Consider the following 22,636-nt stretch of genomic DNA (forward strand, 5'->3'; position numbering starts at 1 on the left):
GTGTAACACACAGCGAACATAAGACATGTTCCAGACAGGTTAGGACAATTTTCAGAGAAAAAGTTGGGTGCAATCCCATGGTCCAACAGCGTTGGATCTACCAACAGTAAGGTAAGTGACATTCAAAAAAACACAGTCCTATGCTCTAGTATCAATTTCTCAAAATTGCTCCCTGTACTCCCCTGCGTCTGAACGCAGCCCAAGAGTTGGAAAAAGGAAGGATACTCATGTTGATGTGAAATATGTTCAGTGCCTCAGGCATGAAGGAACATGTAGAGTCAGACAGATACAGTTTTGTTATGTTCAAGTCCTTGCAACATGGAATTCTTGCAAAACACACTCTGTTAGGTCCCATGTATCCGATGGTCCAACAAACCAGACACTGCACATGTGATCCCTTCGATAGCTCAGTTGGTAGAGCGGAGGACTGTAGGTGTATGGGAACAGGAATCCTTAGGTCGCTGGTTCAACTCCGGCTCGGAGGAGATTTTACAATACCTTCTGTCTGTTCTGATTGAACGCAGCTAAAAACGAAAAAATTGATTGCAATGGCGTGTAATTCCAATTCATAGTATAGCTGTACTCCTTTGAGTGATCAGTTGGAAAAGCAAAGACTTCTCTGTGTGTTGGAAGAAGACATGTTTCCTCCCACTTTACTCTAGTTTTCAGTCAGAAAGTAGGGCCAAGTCCTTAGGTCAAAAAAGACTGATCTACATTAAAGGTCGCTGACATTAAACTCCCACCGTCCTACAATCAAGTATACATTTGAGGGACACTGTAGGTGTATGGGAAATATCAAAACAGCTTCCTGTACTCCCTTTGACTTGATAAGGTGAAGGGTTCTAAGTCAGTAGCTATAGGTGCCCATGCAGTGTAACACACAGCGAACATAAGACATGTTCCAGACAGGTTAGGACAATTTTCAGAGAAAAAGTTGGGTGCAATCCCATGGTCCAACAGCGTTGGATCTACCAACAGTAAGGTAAGTGACATTCAAAAAAACACAGTCCTATGCTCTAGTATCAATTTCTCAAAATTGCTCCCTGTACTCCCCTGCGTCTGAACGCAGCCCAAGAGTTGGAAAAAGGAAGGATACTCATGTTGATGTGAAATATGTTCAGTGCCTCAGGCATGAAGGAACATGTAGAGTCAGACAGATACAGTTTTGTTATGTTCAAGTCCTTGCAACATGGAATTCTTGCAAAACACAGACTCTGTTAGGTCCCATGTATCCGATGGTCCAACAAACCAGACACTGCACATGTGAACCCTTCGATAGCTCAGTTGGTAGAGCGGAGGACTGTAGGTGTATGGGAACAGGAATCCTTAGGTCGCTGGTTCAACTCCGGCTCGGAGGAGATTTTACAATACCTTCTGTCTGTTCTGATTGAACGCAGCTAAAAACGAAAAAATTGATTGCAATGGCGTGTAATACCATTTCATAGTATAGCTGTACTCCTTTGAGTGATCAGTTGGAAAAGCAAAGACTTCTCTGTGTGTTGGAAGAAGACATGTTTACTCTAGTTTTCAGTCAGAAAGTAGGGCCAAGTCCTTAGGTCAAAAAAGACTGATCTACATTAAAGGTCGCTGACATTAAACTCCCACCGTCCTACAATCAAGTATACATTTGAGGGACACTGTAGGTGTATGGGAAATATCAAAACAGCTTCCTGTACTCCCTTTGACTTGATAAGGTGAAGGGTTCTAAGTCAGTAGCTATAGGTGCCCATGCAGTGTAACACACAGCGAACATAAGACATGTTCCAGACAGGTTAGGACAATTTTCAGAGAAAAAGTTGGGTGCAATCCCATGGTCCAACAGCGTTGGATCTACCAACAGTAAGGTAAGTGACATTCAAAAAAACACAGTCCTATGCTCTAGTATCAATTTCTCAAAATTGCTCCCTGTACTCCCCTGCGTCTGAACGCAGCCCAAGAGTTGGAAAAAGGAAGGATACTCATGTTGATGTGAAATATGTTCAGTGCCTCAGGCATGAAGGAACATGTAGAGTCAGACAGATACAGTTTTGTTATGTTCAAGTCCTTGCAACATGGAATTCTTGCAAAACACAGACTCTGTTAGGTCCCATGTATCCGATGGTCCAACAAACCAGACTCTGCACATGTGATCCCTTCGATAGCTCAGTTGGTAGAGCGGAGGACTGTAGGTGTATGGGAACAGGAATCCTTAGGTCGCTGGTTCAACTCCGGCTCGGAGGAGATTTTACAATACCTTCTGTCTGTTCTGATTGAACGCAGCTAAAAACGAAAAAATTGATTGCAATGGCGTGTAATTCCAATTCATAGTATAGCTTTACTCCTTTGAGTGATCAGTTGGAAAAGCAAAGACTTCTCTGTGTGTTGGAAGAAGACATGTTTCCTCCCACTTTACTCTAGTTTTCAGTCAGAAAGTAGGGCCAAGTCCTTAGGTCAAAAAAGACTGATCTACATTAAAGGTCGCTGACATTAAACTCCCACCGTCCTACAATCAAGTATACATTTGAGGGACACTGTAGGTGTATGGGAAATATCAAAACATCTTCCTGTACTCCCTTTGACTTGATAAGGTGAAGGGTTCTAAGTCAGTAGCTATAGGTGCCCATGCAGTGTAACACACAGCGAACATAAGACATGTTCCAGACAGGTTAGGACAATTTTCAGAGAAAAAGTTGGGTGCAATCCCATGGTCCAACAGCGTTGGATCTACCAACAGTAAGGTAAGTGACATTCAAAAAAACACAGTCCTATGCTCTAGTATCAATTTCTCAAAATTGCTCCCTGTACTCCCCTGCGTCTGTACCCAGCCCAAGAGTTGGAAAAAGGAAGGATACTCATGTTGATGTGAAATATGTTCAGTGCCTCAGGCATGAAGGAACATGTAGAGTCAGACAGATACAGTTTTGTTATGTTCAAGTCCTTGCAACATGGAATTCTTGCAAAACACAGACTCTGTTAGGTCCCATGTATCCGATGGTCCAACAAACCAGACACTGCACATGTGATCCCTTCGATAGCTCAGTTGGTAGAGCGGAGGACTGTAGGTGTATGGGAACAGGAATCCTTAGGTCGCTGGTTCAACTCCGGCTCGGAGGAGATTTTACAATACCTTCTGTCTGTTCTGATTGAACGCAGCTAAAAACGAAAAAATTGATTGCAATGGCGTGTAATACCATTTCATAGTATAGCTGTACTCCTTTGAGTGATCAGTTGGAAAAGCAAAGACTTCTCTGTGTGTTGGAAGAAGACATTTTTACTCTAGTTTTCAGTCAGAAAGTAGGGCCAAGTCCTTAGGTCAAAAAAGACTGATCTACATTAAAGGTCGCTGACATTAAACTCCCACCGTCCTACAATCAAGTATACATTTGAGGGACACTGTAGGTGTATGGGAAATATCAAAACATCTTCCTGTACTCCCTTTGACTTGATAAGGTGAAGGGTTCTAAGTCAGTAGCTATAGGTGCCCATGCAGTGTAACACACAGCGAACATAAGACATGTTCCAGACAGGTTAGGACAATTTTCAGAGAAAAAGTTGGGTGCAATCCCATGGTCCAACAGCGTTGGATCTACCAACAGTAAGGTAAGTGACATTCAAAAAAACACAGTCCTATGCTCTAGTATCAATTTCTCAAAATTGCTCCCTGTACTCCCCTGCGTCTGAACGCAGCCCAAGAGTTGGAAAAAGGAAGGATACTCATGTTGATGTGAAATATGTTCAGTGCCTCAGGCATGAAGGAACATGTAGAGTCAGACAGATACAGTTTTGTTATGTTCAAGTCCTTGCAACATGGAATTCTTGCAAAACACACTCTGTTAGGTCCCATGTATCCGATGGTCCAACAAACCAGACACTGCACATGTGATCCCTTCGATAGCTCAGTTGGTAGAGCGGAGGACTGTAGGTGTATGGGAACAGGAATCCTTAGGTCGCTGGTTCAACTCCGGCTCGGAGGAGATTTTACAATACCTTCTGTCTGTTCTGATTGAACGCAGCTAAAAACGAAAAAATTGATTGCAATGGCGTGTAATTCCAATTCATAGTATAGCTGTACTCCTTTGAGTGATCAGTTGGAAAAGCAAAGACTTCTCTGTGTGTTGGAAGAAGACATGTTTCCTCCCACTTTACTCTAGTTTTCAGTCAGAAAGTAGGGCCAAGTCCTTAGGTCAAAAAAGACTGATCTACATTAAAGGTCGCTGACATTAAACTCCCACCGTCCTACAATCAAGTATACATTTGAGGGACACTGTAGGTGTATGGGAAATATCAAAACAGCTTCCTGTACTCCCTTTGACTTGATAAGGTGAAGGGTTCTAAGTCAGTAGCTATAGGTGCCCATGCAGTGTAACACACAGCGAACATAAGACATGTTCCAGACAGGTTAGGACAATTTTCAGAGAAAAAGTTGGGTGCAATCCCATGGTCCAACAGCGTTGGATCTACCAACAGTAAGGTAAGTGACATTCAAAAAAACACAGTCCTATGCTCTAGTATCAATTTCTCAAAATTGCTCCCTGTACTCCCCTGCGTCTGAACGCAGCCCAAGAGTTGGAAAAAGGAAGGATACTCATGTTGATGTGAAATATGTTCAGTGCCTCAGGCATGAAGGAACATGTAGAGTCAGACAGATACAGTTTTGTTATGTTCAAGTCCTTGCAACATGGAATTCTTGCAAAACACAGACTCTGTTAGGTCCCATGTATCCGATGGTCCAACAAACCAGACACTGCACATGTGATCCCTTCGATAGCTCAGTTGGTAGAGCGGAGGACTGTAGGTGTATGGGAACAGGAATCCTTAGGTCGCTGGTTCAACTCCGGCTCGGAGGAGATTTTACAATACCTTCTGTCTGTTCTGATTGAACGCAGCTAAAAACGAAAAAATTGATTGCAATGGCGTGTAATACCATTTCATAGTATAGCTGTACTCCTTTCAGTGATCAGTTGGAAAAGCAAAGACTTCTCTGTGTGTTGGAAGAAGACATGTTTCCTCCCACTTTACTCTAGTTTTCAGTCAGAAAGTAGGGCCAAGTCCTTAGGTCAAAAAAGACTGATCTACATTAAAGGTCGCTGACATTAAACTCCCACCGTCCTACAATCAAGTATACATTTGAGGGACACTGTAGGTGTATGGGAAATATCAAAACAGCTTCCTGTACTCCCTTTGACTTGATAAGGTGAAGGGTTCTAAGTCAGTAGCTATAGGTGCCCATGCAGTGTAACACACAGCGAACATAAGACATGTTCCAGACAGGTTAGGACAATTTTCAGAGAAAAAGTTGGGTGCAATCCCATGGTCCAACAGCGTTGGATCTACCAACAGTAAGGTAAGTGACATTCAAAAAAACACAGTCCTATGCTCTAGTATCAATTTCTCAAAATTGCTCCCTGTACTCCCCTGCGTCTGAACGCAGCCCAAGAGTTGGAAAAAGGAAGGATACTCATGTTGATGTGAAATATGTTCAGTGCCTCAGGCATGAAGGAACATGTAGAGTCAGACAGATACAGTTTTGTTATGTTCAAGTCCTTGCAACATGGAATTCTTGCAAAACACACTCTGTTAGGTCCCATGTATCCGATGGTCCAACAAACCAGACACTGCACATGTGATCCCTTCGATAGCTCAGTTGGTAGAGCGGAGGACTGTAGGTGTATGGGAACAGGAATCCTTAGGTCGCTGGTTCAACTCCGGCTCGGAGGAGATTTTACAATACCTTCTGTCTGTTCTGATTGAACGCAGCTAAAAACGAAAAAATTGATTGCAATGGCGTGTAATTCCAATTCATAGTATAGCTGTACTCCTTTGAGTGATCAGTTGGAAAAGCAAAGACTTCTCTGTGTGTTGGAAGAAGACATGTTTCCTCCCACTTTACTCTAGTTTTCAGTCAGAAAGTAGGGCCAAGTCCTTAGGTCAAAAAAGACTGATCTACATTAAAGGTCGCTGACATTAAACTCCCACCGTCCTACAATCAAGTATACATTTGAGGGACACTGTAGGTGTATGGGAAATATCAAAACAGCTTCCTGTACTCCCTTTGACTTGATAAGGTGAAGGGTTCTAAGTCAGTAGCTATAGGTGCCCATGCAGTGTAACACACAGCGAACATAAGACATGTTCCAGACAGGTTAGGACAATTTTCAGAGAAAAAGTTGGGTGCAATCCCATGGTCCAACAGCGTTGGATCTACCAACAGTAAGGTAAGTGACATTCAAAAAAACACAGTCCTATGCTCTAGTATCAATTTCTCAAAATTGCTCCCTGTACTCCCCTGCGTCTGAACGCAGCCCAAGAGTTGGAAAAAGGAAGGATACTCATGTTGATGTGAAATATGTTCAGTGCCTCAGGCATGAAGGAACATGTAGAGTCAGACAGATACAGTTTTGTTATGTTCAAGTCCTTGCAACATGGAATTCTTGCAAAACACACTCTGTTAGGTCCCATGTATCCGATGGTCCAACAAACCAGACACTGCGCATGTGATCCCTTCGATAGCTCAGTTGGTAGAGCGGAGGACTGTAGGTGTATGGGAACAGGAATCCTTAGGTCGCTGGTTCAACTCCGGCTCGGAGGAGATTTTACAATACCTTCTGTCTGTTCTGATTGAACGCAGCTAAAAACGAAAAAATTGATTGCAATGGCGTGTAATACCATTTCATAGTATAGCTGTACTCCTTTGAGTGATCAGTTGGAAAAGCAAAGACTTCTCTGTGTGTTGGAAGAAGACATGTTTCCTCCCACTTTACTCTAGTTTTCAGTCAGAAAGTAGGGCCAAGTCCTTAGGTCAAAAAAGACTGATCTACATTAAAGGTCGCTGACATTAAACTCCCACCGTCCTACAATCAAGTATACATTTGAGGGACACTGTAGGTGTATGGGAAATATCAAAACAGCTTCCTGTACTCCCTTTGACTTGATAAGGTGAAGGGTTCTAAGTCAGTAGCTATAGGTGCCCATGCAGTGTAACACACAGCGAACATAAGACATGTTCCAGACAGGTTAGGACAATTTTCAGAGAAAAAGTTGGGTGCAATCCCATGGTCCAACAGCGTTGGATCTACCAACAGTAAGGTAAGTGACATTCAAAAAAACACAGTCCTATGCTCTAGTATCAATTTCTCAAAATTGCTCCCTGTACTCCCCTGCGTCTGAACGCAGCCCAAGAGTTGGAAAAAGGAAGGATACTCATGTTGATGTGAAATATGTTCAGTGCCTCAGGCATGAAGGAACATGTAGAGTCAGACAGATACAGTTTTGTTATGTTCAAGTCCTTGCAACATGGAATTCTTGCAAAACACACTCTGTTAGGTCCCATGTATCCGATGGTCCAACAAACCAGACACTGCACATGTGATCCCTTCGATAGCTCAGTTGGTAGAGCGGAGGACTGTAGGTGTATGGGAACAGGAATCCTTAGGTCGCTGGTTCAACTCCGGCTCGGAGGAGATTTTACAATACCTTCTGTCTGTTCTGATTGAATGCAGCTAAAAACGAAAAAATTGATTGCAATGGCGTGTAATTCCAATTCATAGTATAGCTGTACTCCTTTCAGTGATCAGTTGGAAAAGCAAAGACTTCTCTGTGTGTTGGAAGAAGACATGTTTCCTCCCACTTTACTCTAGTTTTCAGTCAGAAAGTAGGGCCAAGTCCTTAGGTCAAAAAAGACTGATCTACATTAAAGGTCGCTGACATTAAACTCCCACCGTCCTACAATCAAGTATACATTTGAGGGACACTGTAGGTGTATGGGAAATATCAAAACATCTTCCTGTACTCCCTTTGACTTGATAAGGTGAAGGGTTCTAAGTCAGTAGCTATAGGTGCCCATGCAGTGTAACACACAGCGAACATAAGACATGTTCCAGACAGGTTAGGACAATTTTCAGAGAAAAAGTTGGGTGCAATCCCATGGTCCAACAGCGTTGGATCTACCAACAGTAAGGTAAGTGACATTCAAAAAAACACAGTCCTATGCTCTAGTATCAATTTCTCAAAATTGCTCCCTGTACTCCCCTGCGTCTGAACGCAGCCCAAGAGTTGGAAAAAGGAAGGATACTCATGTTGATGTGAAATATGTTCAGTGCCTCAGGCATGAAGGAACATGTAGAGTCAGACAGATACAGTTTTGTTATGTTCAAGTCCTTGCAACATGGAATTCTTGCAAAACACAGACTCTGTTAGGTCCCATGTATCCGATGGTCCAACAAACCAGACACTGCACATGTGAGCCCTTCGATAGCTCAGTTGGTAGAGCGGAGGACTGTAGGTGTATGGGAACAGGAATCCTTAGGTCGCTGGTTCAACTCCGGCTCGGAGGAGATTTTACAATACCTTCTGTCTGTTCTGATTGAACGCAGCTAAAAACGAAAAAATTGATTGCAATGGCGTGTAATACCATTTCATAGTATAGCTGTACTCCTTTGAGTGATCAGTTGGAAAAGCAAAGACTTCTCTGTGTGTTGGAAGAAGACATGTTTCCTCCCACTTTACTCTAGTTTTCAGTCAGAAAGTAGGGCCAAGTCCTTAGGTCAAAAAAGACTGATCTACATTAAAGGTCGCTGACATTAAACTCCCACCGTCCTACAATCAAGTATACATTTGAGGGACACTGTAGGTGTATGGGAAATATCAAAACAGCTTCCTGTACTCCCTTTGACTTGATAAGGTGAAGGGTTCTAAGTCAGTAGCTATAGGTGCCCATGCAGTGTAACACACAGCGAACATAAGACATGTTCCAGACAGGTTAGGACAATTTTCAGAGAAAAAGTTGGGTGCAATCCCATGGTCCAACAGCGTTGGATCTACCAACAGTAAGGTAAGTGACATTCAAAAAAACACAGTCCTATGCTCTAGTATCAATTTCTCAAAATTGCTCCCTGTACTCCCCTGCGTCTGAACGCAGCCCAAGAGTTGGAAAAAGGAAGGATACTCATGTTGATGTGAAATATGTTCAGTGCCTCAGGCATGAAGGAACATGTAGAGTCAGACAGATACAGTTTTGTTATGTTCAAGTCCTTGCAACATGGAATTCTTGCAAAACACAGACTCTGTTAGGTCCCATGTATCCGATGGTCCAACAAACCAGACACTGCACATGTGATCCCTTCGATAGCTCAGTTGGTAGAGCGGAGGACTGTAGGTGTATGGGAACAGGAATCCTTAGGTCGCTGGTTCAACTCCGGCTCGGAGGAGATTTTACAATACCTTCTGTCTGTTCTGATTGAACGCAGCTAAAAACGAAAAAATTGATTGCAATGGCGTGTAATACCATTTCATAGTATAGCTGTACTCCTTTCAGTGATCAGTTGGAAAAGCAAAGACTTCTCTGTGTGTTGGAAGAAGACATGTTTCCTCCCACTTTACTCTAGTTTTCAGTCAGAAAGTAGGGCCAAGTCCTTAGGTCAAAAAAGACTGATCTACATTAAAGGTCGCTGACATTAAACTCCCACCGTCCTACAATCAAGTATACATTTGAGGGACACTGTAGGTGTATGGGAAATATCAAAACAGCTTCCTGTACTCCCTTTGACTTGATAAGGTGAAGGGTTCTAAGTCAGTAGCTATAGGTGCCCATGCAGTGTAACACACAGCGAACATAAGACATGTTCCAGACAGGTTAGGACAATTTTCAGAGAAAAAGTTGGGTGCAATCCCATGGTCCAACAGCGTTGGATCTACCAACAGTAAGGTAAGTGACATTCAAAAAAACACAGTCCTATGCTCTAGTATCAATTTCTCAAAATTGCTCCCTGTACTCCCCTGCGTCTGAACGCAGCCCAAGAGTTGGAAAAAGGAAGGATACTCATGTTGATGTGAAATATGTTCAGTGCCTCAGGCATGAAGGAACATGTAGAGTCAGACAGATACAGTTTTGTTATGTTCAAGTCCTTGCAACATGGAATTCTTGCAAAACACAGACTCTGTTAGGTCCCATGTATCCGATGGTCCAACAAACCAGACACTGCACATGTGATCCCTTCGATAGCTCAGTTGGTAGAGCGGAGGACTGTAGGTGTATGGGAACAGGAATCCTTAGGTCGCTGGTTCAACTCCGGCTCGGAGGAGATTTTACAATACCTTCTGTCTGTTCTGATTGAACGCAGCTAAAAACGAAAAAATTGATTGCAATGGCGTGTAATACCATTTCATAGTATAGCTGTACTCCTTTGAGTGATCAGTTGGAAAAGCAAAGACTTCTCTGTGTGTTGGAAGAAGACATGTTTCCTCCCACTTTACTCTAGTTTTCAGTCAGAAAGTAGGGCCAAGTCCTTAGGTCAAAAAAGACTGATCTACATTAAAGGTCGCTGACATTAAACTCCCACCGTCCTACAATCAAGTATACATTTGAGGGACACTGTAGCTGTATGGGAAATATCAAAACAGCTTCCTGTACTCCCTTTGACTTGATAAGGTGAAGGGTTCTAAGTCAGTAGCTATAGGTGCCCATGCAGTGTAACACACAGCGAACATAAGACATGTTCCAGACAGGTTAGGACAATTTTCAGAGAAAAAGTTGGGTGCAATCCCATGGTCCAACAGCGTTGGATCTACCAACAGTAAGGTAAGTGACATTCAAAAAAACACAGTCCTATGCTCTAGTATCAATTTCTCAAAATTGCTCCCTGTACTCCCCTGCGTCTGAACGCAGCCCAAGAGTTGGAAAAAGGAAGGATACTCATGTTGATGTGAAATATGTTCAGTGCCTCAGGCATGAAGGAACATGTAGAGTCAGACAGATACAGTTTTGTTATGTTCAAGTCCTTGCAACATGGAATTCTTGCAAAACACAGACTCTTTTAGGTCCCATGTATCCGATGGTCCAACAAACCAGACACTGCACATGTGATCCCTTCGATAGCTCAGTTGGTAGAGCGGAGGACTGTAGGTGTATGGGAACAGGAATCCTTAGGTCGCTGGTTCAACTCCGGCTCGGAGGAGATTTTACAATACCTTCTGTCTGTTCTGATTGAACGCAGCTAAAAACGAAAAAATTGATTGCAATGGCGTGTAATACCATTTCATAGTATAGCTGTACTCCTTTCAGTGATCAGTTGGAAAAGCAAAGACTTCTCTGTGTGTTGGAAGAAGACATGTTTACTCTAGTTTTCAGTCAGAAAGTAGGGCCAAGTCCTTAGGTCAAAAAAGACTGATCTACATTAAAGGTCGCTGACATTAAACTCCCACCGTCCTACAATCAAGTATACATTTGAGGGACACTGTAGCTGTATGGGAAATATCAAAACAGCTTCCTGTACTCCCTTTGACTTGATAAGGTGAAGGGTTCTAAGTCAGTAGCTATAGGTGCCCATGCAGTGTAACACACAGCGAACATAAGACATGTTCCAGACAGGTTAGGACAATTTTCAGAGAAAAAGTTGGGTGCAATCCCATGGTCCAACAGCGTTGGATCTACCAACAGTAAGGTAAGTGACATTCAAAAAAACACAGTCCTATGCTCTAGTATCAATTTCTCAAAATTGCTCCCTGTACTCCCCTGCGTCTGAACGCAGCCCAAGAGTTGGAAAAAGGAAGGATACTCATGTTGATGTGAAATATGTTCAGTGCCTCAGGCATGAAGGAACATGTAGAGTCAGACAGATACAGTTTTGTTATGTTCAAGTCCTTGCAACATGGAATTCTTGCAAAACACAGACTCTGTTAGGTCCCATGTATCCGATGGTCCAACAAACCAGACACTGCACATGTGAGCCCTTCGATAGCTCAGTTGGTAGAGCGGAGGACTGTAGGTGTATGGGAACAGGAATCCTTAGGTCGCTGGTTCAACTCCGGCTCGGAGGAGATTTTACAATACCTTCTGTCTGTTCTGATTGAACGCAGCTAAAAACGAAAAAATTGATTGCAATGGCGTGTAATACCATTTCATAGTATAGCTGTACTCCTTTCAGTGATCAGTTAGAAAAGCAAAGACTTCTCTGTGTGTTGGAAGAAGACATGTTTCCTCCCACTTTACTCTAGTTTTCAGTCAGAAAGTAGGGCCAAGTCCTTAGGTCAAAAAAGACTGATCTACATTAAAGGTCGCTGACATTAAACTCCCACCGTCCTACAATCAAGTATACATTTGAGGGACACTGTAGGTGTATGGGAAATATCAAAACAGCTTCCTGTACTCCCTTTGACTTGATAAGGTGAAGGGTTCTAAGTCAGTAGCTATAGGTGCCCATGCAGTGTAACACACAGCGAACATAAGACATGTTCCAGACAGGTTAGGACAATTTTCAGAGAAAAAGTTGGGTGCAATCCCATGGTCCAACAGCGTTGGATCTACCAACAGTAAGGTAAGTGACATTCAAAAAAACACAGTCCTATGCTCTAGTATCAATTTCTCAAAATTGCTCCCTGTACTCCCCTGCGTCTGAACGCAGCCCAAGAGTTGGAAAAAGGAAGGATACTCATGTTGATGTGAAATATGTTCAGTGCCTCAGGCATGAAGGAACATGTAGAGTCAGACAGATACAGTTTTGTTATGTTCAAGTCCTTGCAACATGGAATTCTTGCAAAACACAGACTCTGTTAGGTCCCATGTATGCGATGGTCCAACAAACCAGACACTGCACATGTGATCCCTTCGATAGCTCAGTTGGTAGAGCGGAGGACTGTAGGTGTATGGGAACAGGAATCCTTACGTCGCTGGTTCAACTCCGGCTCGGAGGACATTTTACAATACCTTCTGTCTGTTCTGATTGAACGCAGCTAAAAACGAAAAAATTGATTGCAATGGCGTGTAATACCATTACATAGTATAGCTGTACTCCTTTGAGTGATCAGTTGGAAAAGCAAAGACTTCTCTGTGTGTTGGAAGAAGACATGTTTCCTCCCACTTTACTCTAGTTTTCAGTCAGAAAGTAGGGCCAAGTCCTTAGGTCAAAAAAGACTGATCTACATTAAAGGTCGCTGACATTAAACTCCCACCGTCCTACAATCAAGTATACATTTGAGGGACACTGTAGGTGTATGGGAAATATCAAAACATCTTCCTGTACTCCCTTTGACTTGATAAGGTGAAGGGTTCTAAGTCAGTAGCTATAGGTGCCCATGCAGTGTAACACACAGCGAACATAAGACATGTTCCAGACAGGTTAGGACAATTTTCAGAGAAAAAGTTGGGTGCAATCCCATGGTCCAACAGCGTTGGATCTACCAACAGTAAGGTAAGTGACATTCAAAAAAACACAGTCCTATGCTCTAGTATCAATTTCTCAAAATTGCTCCCTGTACTCCCCTGCGTCTGAACGCAGCCCAAGAGTTGGAAAAAGGAAGGATACTCATGTTGATGTGAAATATGTTCAGTGCCTCAGGCATGAAGGAACATGTAGAGTCAGACAGATACAGTTTTGTTATGTTCAAGTCCTTGCAACATGGAATTCTTGCAAAACACAGACTCTGTTAGGTCCCATGTATGCGATGGTCCAACAAACCAGACACTGCACATGTGATCCCTTCGATAGCTCAGTTGGTAGAGCGGAGGACTGTAGGTGTATGGGAACAGGAATCCTTAGGTCGCTGGTTCAACTCCGGCTCGGAGGAGATTTTACAATACCTTCTGTCTGTTCTGATTGAATGCAGCTAAAAACGAAAAAATTGATTGCAATGGCGTGTAATACCATTTCATAGTATAGCTGTACTCCTTTGAGTGATCAGTTGGAAAAGCAAAGACTTCTCTGTGTGTTGGAAGAAGACATGTTTCCTCCCACTTTACTCTAGTTTTCAGTCAGAAAGTAGGGCCAAGTCCTTAGGTCAAAAAAGACTCATCTACATTAAAGGTCGCTGACATTAAACTCCCACCGTCCTACAATCAAGTATACATTTGAGGGACACTGTAGGTGTATGGGAAATATCAAAACATCTTCCTGTACTCCCTTTGACTTGATAAGGTGAAGGGTTCTAAGTCAGTAGCTATAGGTGCCCATGCAGTGTAACACACAGCGAACATAAGACATGTTCCAGACAGGTTAGGACAATTTTCAGAGAAAAAGTTGGGTGCAATCCCATGGTCCAACAGCGTTGGATCTACCAACAGTAAGGTAAGTGACATTCAAAAAAACACAGTCCTATGCTCTAGTATCAATTTCTCAAAATTGCTCCCTGTACTCCCCTGCGTCTGAACGCAGCCCAAGAGTTGGAAAAAGGAAGGATACTCATGTTGATGTGAAATATGTTCAGTGCCTCAGGCATGAAGGAACATGTAGAGTCAGACAGATACAGTTTTGTTATGTTCAAGTCTTTGCAACATGGAATTCTTGCAAAACACAGACTCTGTTAGGTCCCATGTATGCGATGGTCCAACAAACCAGACACTGCACATGTGATCCCTTCGATAGCTCAGTTGGTAGAGCGGAGGACTGTAGGTGTATGGGAACAGGAATCCTTAGGTCGCTGGTTCAACTCCAGCTCGGAGGAGATTTTACAATACCTTCTGTCTGTTCTGATTGAACGCAGCTAAAAACGAAAAAATTGATTGCAATGGCGTGTAATACCATTTCATAGTATAGCTGTACTCCTGTGAGTGATCAGCTGGAAAAGCAAAGACTTCTCTGTGTGTTGGAAGAAGACATGTTTCCTCCCACTTTACTCTAGTTTTCAGTCAGAAAGTAGGGCCAAGTCCTTAGGTCAAAAAAGACTGATCTACATTAAAGGTCGCTGACATTAAACTCCCACCGTCCTACAATCAAGTATACATTTGAGGGACACTGTAGCTGTATGGGAAATATCAAAACAGCTTCCTGTACTCCCTTTGACTTGATAAGGTGAAGGGTTCTAAGTCAGTAGCTATAGGTGCCCATGCAGTGTAACACACAGCGAACATAAGACATGTTCCAGACAGGTTAGGACAATTTTCAGAGAAAAAGTTGGGTGCAATCCCATGGTCCAACAGCGTTGGATCTACCAACAGTAAGGTAAGTGACATTCAAAAAAACACAGTCCTATGCTCTAGTATCAATTTCTCAAAATTGCTCCCTGTACTCCCCTGCGTCTGAACGCAGCCCAAGAGTTGGAAAAAGGAAGGATACTCATGTTGATGTGAAATATGTTCAGTGCCTCAGGCATGAAGGAACATGTAGAGTCAGACAGATACAGTTTTGTTATGTTCAAGTCCTTGCAACATGGAATTCTTGCAAAACACAGACTCTGTTAGGTCCCATGTATGCGATGGTCCAACAAACCAGACACTGCACATGTGATCCCTTCGATAGCTCAGTTGGTAGAGCGGAGGACTGTAGGTGTATGGGAACAGGAATCCTTAGGTCGCTGGTTCAACTCCGGCTCGGAGGAGATTTTACAATACCTTCTGTCTGTTCTGATTGAACGCAGCTAAAAACGAAAAAATTGATTGCAATGGCGTGTAATACCATTTCATAGTATAGCTGTACTCCTTTGAGTGATCAGTTGGAAAAGCAAAGACTTCTCTGTGTGTTGGAAGAAGACACGTTTACTCTAGTTTTCAGTCAGAAAGTAGGGCCAAGTCCTTAGGTCAAAAAAGACTGATCTACATTAAAGGTCGCTGACATTAAACTCCCACCGTCCTACAATCAAGTATACATTTGAGGGACACTGTAGGTGTATGGGAAATATCAAAACATCTTCCTGTACTCCCTTTGACTTGATAAGGTGAAGGGTTCTAAGTCAGTAGCTATAGGTGCCCATGCAGTGTAACACACAGCGAACATAAGACATGTTCCAGACAGGTTAGGACAATTTTCAGAGAAAAAGTTGGGTGCAATCCCATGGTCCAACAGCGTTGGATCTACCAACAGTAAGGTAAGTGACATTCAAAAAAACACAGTCCTATGCTCTAGTATCAATTTCTCAAAATTGCTCCCTGTACTCCCCTGCGTCTGAACGCAGCCCAAGAGTTGGAAAAAGGAAGGATACTCATGTTGATGTGAAATATGTTCAGTGCCTCAGGCATGAAGGAACATGTAGAGTCAGACAGATACAGTTTTGTTATGTTCAAGTCCTTGCAACATGGAATTCTTGCAAAACACAGACTCTGTTAGGTCCCATGTATGCGATGGTCCAACAAACCAGACACTGCACATGTGATCCCTTCGATAGCTCAGTTGGTAGAGCGGAGGACTGTAGGTGTATGGGAACAGGAATCCTTAGGTCGCTGGTTCAACTCCGGCTCGGAGGAGATTTTACAATACCTTCTGTCTGTTCTGATTGAATGCAGCTAAAAACGAAAAAATTGATTGCAATGGCGTGTAATACCATTTCATAGTATAGCTGTACTCCTTTGAGTGATCAGTTGGAAAAGCAAAGACTTCTCTGTGTGTTGGAAGAAGACATGTTTCCTCCCACTTTACTCTAGTTTTCAGTCAGAAAGTAGGGCCAAGTCCTTAGGTCAAAAAAGACTGATCTACATTAAAGGTCGCTGACATTAAACTCCCACCGTCCTACAATCAAGTATACATTTGAGGGACACTGTAGGTGTATGGGAAATATCAAAACATCTTCCTGTACTCCCTTTGACTTGATAAGGTGAAGGGTTCTAAGTCAGTAGCTATAGGTGCCCATGCAGTGTAACACACAGCGAACATAAGACATGTTCCAGACAGGTTAGGACAATTTTCAGAGAAAAAGTTGGGTGCAATCCCATGGTCCAACAGCGTTGGATCTACCAACAGTAAGGTAAGTGACATTCAAAAAAACACAGTCCTATGCTCTAGTATCAATTTCTCAAAATTGCTCCCTGTACTCCCCTGCGTCTGAACGCAGCCCAAGAGTTGGAAAAAGGAAGGATACTCATGTTGATGTGAAATATGTTCAGTGCCTCAGGCATGAAGGAACATGTAGAGTCAGACAGATACAGTTTTGTTATGTTCAAGTCTTTGCAACATGGAATTCTTGCAAAACACAGACTCTGTTAGGTCCCATGTATGCGATGGTCCAACAAACCAGACACTGCACATGTGATCCCTTCGATAGCTCAGTTGGTAGAGCGGAGGACTGTAGGTGTATGGGAACAGGAATCCTTAGGTCGCTGGTTCAACTCCAGCTCGGAGGAGATTTTACAATACCTTCTGTCTGTTCTGATTGAACGCAGCTAAAAACGAAAAAATTGATTGCAATGGCGTGTAATACCATTTCATAGTATAGCTGTACTCCTGTGAGTGATCAGCTGGAAAAGCAAAGACTTCTCTGTGTGTTGGAAGAAGACATGTTTCCTCCCACTTTACTCTAGTTTTCAGTCAGAAAGTAGGGCCAAGTCCTTAGGTCAAAAAAGACTGATCTACATTAAAGGTCGCTGACATTAAACTCCCACCGTCCTACAATCAAGTATACATTTGAGGGACACTGTAGGTGTATGGGAAATATCAAAACAGCTTCCTGTACTCCCTTTGACTTGATAAGGTGAAGGGTTCTAAGTCAGTAGCTATAGGTGCCCATGCAGTGTAACACACAGCGAACATAAGACATGTTCCAGACAGGTTAGGACAATTTTCAGAGAAAAAGTTGGGTGCAATCCCATGGTCCAACAGCGTTGGATCTACCAACAGTAAGGTAAGTGACATTCAAAAAAACACAGTCCTATGCTCTAGTATCAATTTCTCAAAATTGCTCCCTGTACTCCCCTGCGTCTGAACGCAGCCCAAGAGTTGGAAAAAGGAAGGATACTCATGTTGATGTGAAATATGTTCAGTGCCTCAGGCATGAAGGAACATGTAGAGTCAGACAGATACAGTTTTGTTATGTTCAAGTCCTTGCAACATGGAATTCTTGCAAAACACAGACTCTGTTAGGTCCCATGTATCCGATGGTCCAACAAACCAGACACTGCACATGTGATCCCTTCGATAGCTCAGTTGGTAGAGCGGAGGACTGTAGGTGTATGGGAACAGGAATCCTTAGGTCGCTGGTTCAACTCCGGCTCGGAGGAGATTTTACAATACCTTCTGTCTGTTCTGATTGAACGCAGCTAAAAACGAAAAAATTGATTGCAATGGCGTGTAATACCATTTCATAGTATAGCTGTACTCCTTTGAGTGATCAGTTGGAAAAGCAAAGACTTCTCTGTGTGTTGGAAGAAGACACGTTTACTCTAGTTTTCAGTCAGAAAGTAGGGCCAAGTCCTTAGGTCAAAAAAGACTGATCTACATTAAAGGTCGCTGACATTAAACTCCCACCGTCCTACAATCAAGTATACATTTGAGGGACACTGTAGGTGTATGGGAAATATCAAAACATCTTCCTGTACTCCCTTTGACTTGATAAGGTGAAGGGTTCTAAGTCAGTAGCTATAGGTGCCCATGCAGTGTAACACACAGCGAACATAAGACATGTTCCAGACAGGTTAGGACAATTTTCAGAGAAAAAGTTGGGTGCAATCCCATGGTCCAACAGCGTTGGATCTACCAACAGTAAGGTAAGTGACATTCAAAAAAACACAGTCCTATGCTCTAGTATCAATTTCTCAAAATTGCTCCCTGTACTCCCCTGCGTCTGAACGCAGCCCAAGAGTTGGAAAAAGGAAGGATACTCATGTTGATGTGAAATATGTTCAGTGCCTCAGGCATGAAGGAACATGTAGAGTCAGACAGATACAGTTTTGTTATGTTCAAGTCCTTGCAACATGGAATTCTTGCAAAACACAGACTCTGTTAGGTCCCATGTATCCGATGGTCCAACAAACCAGACACTGCACATGTGATCCCTTCGATAGCTCAGTTGGTAGAGCGGAGGACTGTAGGTGTATGGGAACAGGAATCCTTAGGTCGCTGGTTCAACTCCGGCTCGGAGGAGATTTTACAATACCTTCTGTCTGTTCTGATTGAACGCAGCTAAAAACGAAAAAATTGATTGCAATGGCGTGTAATACCATTTCATAGTATAGCTGTACTCCTTTGAGTGATCAGTTGGAAAAGCAAAGACTTCTCTGTGTGTTGGAAGAAGACATGTTTACTCTAGTTTTCAGTCAGAAAGTAGGGCCAAGTCCTTAGGTCAAAAAAGACTGATCTACATTAAAGGTCGCTGACATTAAACTCCCACCGTCCTACAATCAAGTATACATTTGAGGGACACTGTAGGTGTATGGGAAATATCAAAACAGCTTCCTGTACTCCCTTTGACTTGATAAGGTGAAGGGTTCTAAGTCAGTAGCTATAGGTGCCCATGCAGTGTAACACACAGCGAACATAAGACATGTTCCAGACAGGTTAGGACAATTTTCAGAGAAAAAGTTGGGTGCAATCCCATGGTCCAACAGCGTTGGATCTACCAACAGTAAGGTAAGTGACATTCAAAAAAACACAGTCCTATGCTCTAGTATCAATTTCTCAAAATTGCTCCCTGTACTCCCCTGCGTCTGAACGCAGCCCAAGAGTTGGAAAAAGGAAGGATACTCATGTTGATGTGAAATATGTTCAGTGCCTCAGGCATGAAGGAACATGTAGAGTCAGACAGATACAGTTTTGTTATGTTCAAGTCCTTGCAACATGGAATTCTTGCAAAACACAGACTCTGTTAGGTCCCATGTATCCGATGGTCCAACAAACCAGACTCTGCACATGTGATCCCTTCGATAGCTCAGTTGGTAGAGCGGAGGACTGTAGGTGTATGGGAACAGGAATCCTTAGGTCGCTGGTTCAACTCCGGCTCGGAGGAGATTTTACAATACCTTCTGTCTGTTCTGATTGAACGCAGCTAAAAACGAAAAAATTGATTGCAATGGCGTGTAATTCCAATTCATAGTATAGCTGTACTCCTTTGAGTGATCAGTTGGAAAAGCAAAGACTTCTCTGTGTGTTGGAAGAAGACATGTTTCCTCCCACTTTACTCTAGTTTTCAGTCAGAAAGTAGGGCCAAGTCCTTAGGTCAAAAAAGACTGATCTACATTAAAGGTCGCTGACATTAAACTCCCACCGTCCTACAATCAAGTATACATTTGAGGGACACTGTAGGTGTATGGGAAATATCAAAACAGCTTCCTGTACTCCCTTTGACTTGATAAGGTGAAGGGTTCTAAGTCAGTAGCTATAGGTGCCCATGCAGTGTAACACACAGCGAACATAAGACATGTTCCAGACAGGTTAGGACAATTTTCAGAGAAAAAGTTGGGTGCAATCCCATGGTCCAACAGCGTTGGATCTACCAACAGTAAGGTAAGTGACATTCAAAAAAACACAGTCCTATGCTCTAGTATCAATTTCTCAAAATTGCTCCCTGTACTCCCCTGCGTCTGAACGCAGCCCAAGAGTTGGAAAAAGGAAGGATACTCATGTTGATGTGAAATATGTTCAGTGCCTCAGGCATGAAGGAACATGTAGAGTCAGACAGATACAGTTTTGTTATGTTCAAGTCCTTGCAACATGGAATTCTTGCAAAACACAGACTCTGTTAGGTCCCATGTATCCGATGGTCCAACAAACCAGACACTGCACATGTGAACCCTTCGATAGCTCAGTTGGTAGAGCGGAGGACTGTAGGTGTATGGGAACAGGAATCCTTAGGTCGCTGGTTCAACTCCGGCTCGGAGGAGATTTTACAATACCTTCTGTCTGTTCTGATTGAACGCAGCTAAAAACGAAAAAATTGATTGCAATGGCGTGTAATACCATTTCATAGTATAGCTGTACTCCTTTGAGTGATCAGTTGGAAAAGCAAAGACTTCTCTGTGTGTTGGAAGAAGACATGTTTACTCTAGTTTTCAGTCAGAAAGTAGGGCCAAGTCCTTAGGTCAAAAAAGACTGATCTACATTAAAGGTCGCTGACATTAAACTCCCACCGTCCTACAATCAAGTATACATTTGAGGGACACTGTAGGTGTATGGGAAATATCAAAACAGCTTCCTGTACTCCCTTTGACTTGATAAGGTGAAGGGTTCTAAGTCAGTAGCTATAGGTGCCCATGCAGTGTAACACACAGCGAACATAAGACATGTTCCAGACAGGTTAGGACAATTTTCAGAGAAAAAGTTGGGTGCAATCCCATGGTCCAACAGCGTTGGATCTACCAACAGTAAGGTAAGTGACATTCAAAAAAACACAGTCCTATGCTCTAGTATCAATTTCTCAAAATTGCTCCCTGTACTCCCCTGCGTCTGAACGCAGCCCAAGAGTTGGAAAAAGGAAGGATACTCATGTTGATGTGAAATATGTTCAGTGCCTCAGGCATGAAGGAACATGTAGAGTCAGACAGATACAGTTTTGTTATGTTCAAGTCCTTGCAACATGGAATTCTTGCAAAACACAGACTCTGTTAGGTCCCATGTATCCGATGGTCCAACAAACCAGACTCTGCACATGTGATCCCTTCGATAGCTCAGTTGGTAGAGCGGAGGACTGTAGGTGTATGGGAACAGGAATCCTTAGGTCGCTGGTTCAACTCCGGCTCGGAGGAGATTTTACAATACCTTCTGTCTGTTCTGATTGAACGCAGCTAAAAACGAAAAAATTGATTGCAATGGCGTGTAATTCCAATTCATAGTATAGCTTTACTCCTTTGAGTGATCAGTTGGAAAAGCAAAGACTTCTCTGTGTGTTGGAAGAAGACATGTTTCCTCCCACTTTACTCTAGTTTTCAGTCAGAAAGTAGGGCCAAGTCCTTAGGTCAAAAAAGACTGATCTACATTAAAGGTCGCTGACATTAAACTCCCACCGTCCTACAATCAAGTATACATTTGAGGGACACTGTAGGTGTATGGGAAATATCAAAACATCTTCCTGTACTCCCTTTGACTTGATAAGGTGAAGGGTTCTAAGTCAGTAGCTATAGGTGCCCATGCAGTGTAACACACAGCGAACATAAGACATGTTCCAGACAGGTTAGGACAATTTTCAGAGAAAAAGTTGGGTGCAATCCCATGGTCCAACAGCGTTGGATCTACCAACAGTAAGGTAAGTGACATTCAAAAAAACACAGTCCTATGCTCTAGTATCAATTTCTCAAAATTGCTCCCTGTACTCCCCTGCGTCTGTACCCAGCCCAAGAGTTGGAAAAAGGAAGGATACTCATGTTGATGTGAAATATGTTCAGTGCCTCAGGCATGAAGGAACATGTAGAGTCAGACAGATACAGTTTTGTTATGTTCAAGTCCTTGCAACATGGAATTCTTGCAAAACACAGACTCTGTTAGGTCCCATGTATCCGATGGTCCAACAAACCAGACACTGCACATGTGATCCCTTCGATAGCTCAGTTGGTAGAGCGGAGGACTGTAGGTGTATGGGAACAGGAATCCTTAGGTCGCTGGTTCAACTCCGGCTCGGAGGAGATTTTACAATACCTTCTGTCTGTTCTGATTGAACGCAGCTAAAAACGAAAAAATTGATTGCAATGGCGTGTAATACCATTTCATAGTATAGCTGTACTCCTTTGAGTGATCAGTTGGAAAAGCAAAGACTTCTCTGTGTGTTGGAAGAAGACATTTTTACTCTAGTTTTCAGTCAGAAAGTAGGGCCAAGTCCTTAGGTCAAAAAAGACTGATCTACATTAAAGGTCGCTGACATTAAACTCCCACCGTCCTACAATCAAGTATACATTTGAGGGACACTGTAGGTGTATGGGAAATATCAAAACATCTTCCTGTACTCCCTTTGACTTGATAAGGTGAAGGGTTCTAAGTCAGTAGCTATAGGTGCCCATGCAGTGTAACACACAGCGAACATAAGACATGTTCCAGAC

The 22,636-nt window shown here is 42.8% G+C and overlaps 25 non-coding genes across 25 annotated transcripts; all 25 read left to right on the forward strand.

The window, feature by feature from the left end:
• The first annotated feature begins 396 nt into the window (after window positions 1-396).
• Window positions 397-485, forward strand: trnay-gua (transfer RNA tyrosine (anticodon GUA)). The gene is given in 2 exon segments: window positions 397-433; window positions 450-485. It is a non-coding gene; the product is annotated as a tRNA-Tyr (tRNA).
• Window positions 486-1,269: 784 nt separating this feature from the next.
• On the forward strand, window positions 1,270-1,358 carry trnay-gua (transfer RNA tyrosine (anticodon GUA)). The gene is given in 2 exon segments: window positions 1,270-1,306; window positions 1,323-1,358. It is a non-coding gene; the product is annotated as a tRNA-Tyr (tRNA).
• A 773-nt stretch (window positions 1,359-2,131) lies between these two features.
• On the forward strand, window positions 2,132-2,220 carry trnay-gua (transfer RNA tyrosine (anticodon GUA)). Its single transcript is given in 2 exon segments — window positions 2,132-2,168; window positions 2,185-2,220. It is a non-coding gene; the product is annotated as a tRNA-Tyr (tRNA).
• A 784-nt stretch (window positions 2,221-3,004) lies between these two features.
• Window positions 3,005-3,093, forward strand: trnay-gua (transfer RNA tyrosine (anticodon GUA)). Its single transcript is given in 2 exon segments — window positions 3,005-3,041; window positions 3,058-3,093. It is a non-coding gene; the product is annotated as a tRNA-Tyr (tRNA).
• A 771-nt stretch (window positions 3,094-3,864) lies between these two features.
• Window positions 3,865-3,953, forward strand: trnay-gua (transfer RNA tyrosine (anticodon GUA)). The gene is given in 2 exon segments: window positions 3,865-3,901; window positions 3,918-3,953. It is a non-coding gene; the product is annotated as a tRNA-Tyr (tRNA).
• A 784-nt stretch (window positions 3,954-4,737) lies between these two features.
• On the forward strand, window positions 4,738-4,826 carry trnay-gua (transfer RNA tyrosine (anticodon GUA)). Its single transcript is given in 2 exon segments — window positions 4,738-4,774; window positions 4,791-4,826. It is a non-coding gene; the product is annotated as a tRNA-Tyr (tRNA).
• Window positions 4,827-5,608: 782 nt separating this feature from the next.
• trnay-gua (transfer RNA tyrosine (anticodon GUA)) lies at window positions 5,609-5,697 on the forward strand. The gene is given in 2 exon segments: window positions 5,609-5,645; window positions 5,662-5,697. It is a non-coding gene; the product is annotated as a tRNA-Tyr (tRNA).
• Window positions 5,698-6,479: 782 nt separating this feature from the next.
• On the forward strand, window positions 6,480-6,568 carry trnay-gua (transfer RNA tyrosine (anticodon GUA)). The gene is given in 2 exon segments: window positions 6,480-6,516; window positions 6,533-6,568. It is a non-coding gene; the product is annotated as a tRNA-Tyr (tRNA).
• A 782-nt stretch (window positions 6,569-7,350) lies between these two features.
• On the forward strand, window positions 7,351-7,439 carry trnay-gua (transfer RNA tyrosine (anticodon GUA)). Its single transcript is given in 2 exon segments — window positions 7,351-7,387; window positions 7,404-7,439. It is a non-coding gene; the product is annotated as a tRNA-Tyr (tRNA).
• A 784-nt stretch (window positions 7,440-8,223) lies between these two features.
• trnay-gua (transfer RNA tyrosine (anticodon GUA)) lies at window positions 8,224-8,312 on the forward strand. Its single transcript is given in 2 exon segments — window positions 8,224-8,260; window positions 8,277-8,312. It is a non-coding gene; the product is annotated as a tRNA-Tyr (tRNA).
• A 784-nt stretch (window positions 8,313-9,096) lies between these two features.
• Window positions 9,097-9,185, forward strand: trnay-gua (transfer RNA tyrosine (anticodon GUA)). Its single transcript is given in 2 exon segments — window positions 9,097-9,133; window positions 9,150-9,185. It is a non-coding gene; the product is annotated as a tRNA-Tyr (tRNA).
• Window positions 9,186-9,969: 784 nt separating this feature from the next.
• Window positions 9,970-10,058, forward strand: trnay-gua (transfer RNA tyrosine (anticodon GUA)). The gene is given in 2 exon segments: window positions 9,970-10,006; window positions 10,023-10,058. It is a non-coding gene; the product is annotated as a tRNA-Tyr (tRNA).
• Window positions 10,059-10,842: 784 nt separating this feature from the next.
• trnay-gua (transfer RNA tyrosine (anticodon GUA)) lies at window positions 10,843-10,931 on the forward strand. The gene is given in 2 exon segments: window positions 10,843-10,879; window positions 10,896-10,931. It is a non-coding gene; the product is annotated as a tRNA-Tyr (tRNA).
• Window positions 10,932-11,704: 773 nt separating this feature from the next.
• Window positions 11,705-11,793, forward strand: trnay-gua (transfer RNA tyrosine (anticodon GUA)). Its single transcript is given in 2 exon segments — window positions 11,705-11,741; window positions 11,758-11,793. It is a non-coding gene; the product is annotated as a tRNA-Tyr (tRNA).
• Window positions 11,794-13,450: 1,657 nt separating this feature from the next.
• On the forward strand, window positions 13,451-13,539 carry trnay-gua (transfer RNA tyrosine (anticodon GUA)). The gene is given in 2 exon segments: window positions 13,451-13,487; window positions 13,504-13,539. It is a non-coding gene; the product is annotated as a tRNA-Tyr (tRNA).
• A 784-nt stretch (window positions 13,540-14,323) lies between these two features.
• trnay-gua (transfer RNA tyrosine (anticodon GUA)) lies at window positions 14,324-14,412 on the forward strand. Its single transcript is given in 2 exon segments — window positions 14,324-14,360; window positions 14,377-14,412. It is a non-coding gene; the product is annotated as a tRNA-Tyr (tRNA).
• Window positions 14,413-15,196: 784 nt separating this feature from the next.
• trnay-gua (transfer RNA tyrosine (anticodon GUA)) lies at window positions 15,197-15,285 on the forward strand. Its single transcript is given in 2 exon segments — window positions 15,197-15,233; window positions 15,250-15,285. It is a non-coding gene; the product is annotated as a tRNA-Tyr (tRNA).
• Window positions 15,286-16,058: 773 nt separating this feature from the next.
• trnay-gua (transfer RNA tyrosine (anticodon GUA)) lies at window positions 16,059-16,147 on the forward strand. Its single transcript is given in 2 exon segments — window positions 16,059-16,095; window positions 16,112-16,147. It is a non-coding gene; the product is annotated as a tRNA-Tyr (tRNA).
• A 784-nt stretch (window positions 16,148-16,931) lies between these two features.
• trnay-gua (transfer RNA tyrosine (anticodon GUA)) lies at window positions 16,932-17,020 on the forward strand. Its single transcript is given in 2 exon segments — window positions 16,932-16,968; window positions 16,985-17,020. It is a non-coding gene; the product is annotated as a tRNA-Tyr (tRNA).
• Window positions 17,021-17,804: 784 nt separating this feature from the next.
• Window positions 17,805-17,893, forward strand: trnay-gua (transfer RNA tyrosine (anticodon GUA)). Its single transcript is given in 2 exon segments — window positions 17,805-17,841; window positions 17,858-17,893. It is a non-coding gene; the product is annotated as a tRNA-Tyr (tRNA).
• Window positions 17,894-18,666: 773 nt separating this feature from the next.
• On the forward strand, window positions 18,667-18,755 carry trnay-gua (transfer RNA tyrosine (anticodon GUA)). Its single transcript is given in 2 exon segments — window positions 18,667-18,703; window positions 18,720-18,755. It is a non-coding gene; the product is annotated as a tRNA-Tyr (tRNA).
• A 773-nt stretch (window positions 18,756-19,528) lies between these two features.
• trnay-gua (transfer RNA tyrosine (anticodon GUA)) lies at window positions 19,529-19,617 on the forward strand. Its single transcript is given in 2 exon segments — window positions 19,529-19,565; window positions 19,582-19,617. It is a non-coding gene; the product is annotated as a tRNA-Tyr (tRNA).
• Window positions 19,618-20,401: 784 nt separating this feature from the next.
• On the forward strand, window positions 20,402-20,490 carry trnay-gua (transfer RNA tyrosine (anticodon GUA)). The gene is given in 2 exon segments: window positions 20,402-20,438; window positions 20,455-20,490. It is a non-coding gene; the product is annotated as a tRNA-Tyr (tRNA).
• A 773-nt stretch (window positions 20,491-21,263) lies between these two features.
• On the forward strand, window positions 21,264-21,352 carry trnay-gua (transfer RNA tyrosine (anticodon GUA)). Its single transcript is given in 2 exon segments — window positions 21,264-21,300; window positions 21,317-21,352. It is a non-coding gene; the product is annotated as a tRNA-Tyr (tRNA).
• Window positions 21,353-22,136: 784 nt separating this feature from the next.
• trnay-gua (transfer RNA tyrosine (anticodon GUA)) lies at window positions 22,137-22,225 on the forward strand. The gene is given in 2 exon segments: window positions 22,137-22,173; window positions 22,190-22,225. It is a non-coding gene; the product is annotated as a tRNA-Tyr (tRNA).
• The last annotated feature ends 411 nt before the right edge of the window (window positions 22,226-22,636 follow it).

This window comes from Astatotilapia calliptera, chromosome 10 (genome assembly GCF_964374335.1).
Source record: "Astatotilapia calliptera chromosome 10, fAstCal68.1, whole genome shotgun sequence".
Taxonomy (NCBI): Eukaryota; Metazoa; Chordata; class Actinopteri; order Cichliformes; family Cichlidae; genus Astatotilapia; species Astatotilapia calliptera.